Source organism: Mandrillus leucophaeus, unplaced genomic scaffold (assembly GCF_000951045.1).
Source record: "Mandrillus leucophaeus isolate KB7577 unplaced genomic scaffold, Mleu.le_1.0 Scaffold777, whole genome shotgun sequence".
NCBI classification, from domain to species: Eukaryota; Metazoa; Chordata; class Mammalia; order Primates; family Cercopithecidae; genus Mandrillus; species Mandrillus leucophaeus.
The window spans coordinates 2114637-2117017 of record NW_012108441.1 but is presented as its reverse complement, the minus strand read 5'-3'; the positions used below and the strand labels follow the sequence as shown (position 1 = coordinate 2117017).

General features: G+C 53.5%; 1 pseudogene; it reads right to left on the bottom strand.

The window, feature by feature from the left end:
* Positions 1-1423: 1423 nt before the first annotated feature.
* Positions 1424-2381, bottom strand: LOC105529662 (annotated as a pseudogene).

Genomic DNA, 2381 nt, shown 5'->3' with positions numbered 1-2381 from the left:
TGGTAGATGTTACCAAATATTTCTCCTAGGAGGATTTGTACCAATTTATACTTGTCCCAGAAGTGTGCAGGAGTTATTTGCAATACTTTAATAACCCAGTGCATTTGCTTCCTTTGCCTGGAATATGCGTCCTACCTCATCAGATGCCATCCTCTGGGAGATGATTTAAGAGGGATGCCTTCCATGACAATACCTCCTGGGCTGCACTAGGAGACAGACATGTGCCCCGAGGGGTCCCGCAAATGCATTTCTCATAACACTTCTCACACTGCATTGTGATTGCCAGGGTTCTCCATTTTCTCAAGTTCCAGAATACCAGTTCTGTCTTATTTGTCTTCTTTCACCTGTACTTCCTACCATGCCGAACCCACAGGAAGCTATTGGAGGGTTTGTAACATGAATCATTAAAAATGGGCTGAGGTCTCTATGGATTATATATACTTTCTAAATCAATTTCCAAATACAAAAATATACAAGCAAGAAATCAAAAGCACATATTTTAAAAGAGCATTACAGTGTGGAGATTCCTTGAAGAACTAAAAGTAGAACTAGCATTTTTTTGGTTATTTTTGCATTTTGTTTTGTTTTTAAACATGATACACCGTTGTCCAGGGAAGGCAGAGAACAGTGAAGTTATTCCAGCCACAGAGAAAGGTAATACCAGGGTGCAAGCCTCTCTTGCCAAAAGCCTTGGAGAATCTAGAAGTTTTTGGTAGTGGAGAGGCAGGAACGTGGATCTTGGAGCTGGACAGCCTTGGCCCAGGTTCAGGTCCTTGCTCTGCCATGTACTTCCCCGGACCTCTCGGTGGGGTCCCTGGGCCAGCAGCATCGCATGCCCGGGGAGTTTGTTAAGAGCAGAGTCCACTGAGTCAGATGTACAATTTTAGCTAGACCGCCAGGCGATTGTTGGCATGTTAAGTTTTGAAGAGCATTGACCTGGGATTCTGGGCAAGCCAAATCAGTCCAGCGTGCCTCAGGGTCCTTATCTGTCGCATGGCGATAATGCCTACTTGAAAAGGTCGTTGTGATAATTCAATGAGATAAGGTAGTCCAGCCCTGAGCATAGTGCCTGCTCCATAGGAAATGTTCCATATTTATCTCCAGCCCGTGGACCTTCCTTCGGGAAGTTTACATTTCTTTTCCACTCTCAAAAAAGCCTCTTGGTTTTGAACTTGAAGCTGTTGTAGTGCTGCAGTCGGACAGTAGGGGGCAATCTCGGTATTGCCATCGCGGAGAGCTGGACACCGGGCTGACTGGGTCCGGGCTGACTGGGTCCGGACTGTGAGTGCACAGGTGATGCCGGCCGGCTCCTGGGCACCCACCCAGCTCGCTTACCTAGTAGCTCCCCTCCCGGGGTTGAGAGTCCTGGGCCTGAGCCTACAGCCTCGGCCATCTGGTCCCCCACTTAATCTCCCAGTGCTAGTTATAAACAAATCTTGTGCAAACCTCCCGGGCTCACCCCCAGTCCCGCGGAGCGGCTAGATGTTGATGAAGGATCCCTGGTCGCCTTTGGCCGTCTCGGTCTCCAGGCAGCGCCCCTTCCTCTGTGTGACGTGGGGTTCCGGTGGAATCTGGCATAGCAGCGCAGCCCTGCCAGGCAGTCTTGGTGATGGTCGCACGGTTCCGCTTCGGCTGATGATGTTTCGTTACTGTCACTGGAGAGTTTACCCTGGTTTTTCTTTCTTCTTTGCAGAGGGCCCACCATCAGGTTTTAAGTCTTCATAATCGGTCCAGTCGAACAAGGCCATGTTCAACGTGGGTATCACCTCCCTGTCAGGCCTGCGCTGTGCCTGGGGCCGCAGGGAGGTGATGGGCAGGATCAGGGACTCTTCTGTGGCAGATGCTGCCTCAAAGGTGGTGAGGAAGAGCATGGTGGGGGACCGACTGGCGGAAGATTGCTCCATGGCCGCATCCAGCTCCTTGGCTTCGGAGAGCTCCGCCTTCATCAGGGAGCTGGGACCTCGGACCAAGGCTCGGCCTCGGTGCAGCCTCAGCCTGTCCCTGCGTCTCTTGTGCTCCCTGCTGCGTTTCCTGGCCCTCTCCCACCCTGGAGACCGATTCTGCTTCTTGGGGTAGGGCAACTCGAGCCCCAGGAGCAGGTCCTTCACCCGCAGCAGGCCTGCAGGACTCTGCTCAGGCAGCGGCCCCTCAGACCCTGGCAGCCTGGAAGCCTGCCTGGTGGCGGTGACCACAGCCCCATCCTGGGCCTCCCTGGGCAGGAGTGAGCCCCACTCCTTCTTGCCTGGGCCGCGCTGGCGGTGGTGGCTGGCCTGAGGCGACCACAGTGCTGGGCCAGGGAGGTCGATGTGATTCTCGGGGAGATTCTGAGCAGGAGTCCCAGGTGCAAGGGCATTTGCCAGGCTCAGCTCCAGGGGCAGCAG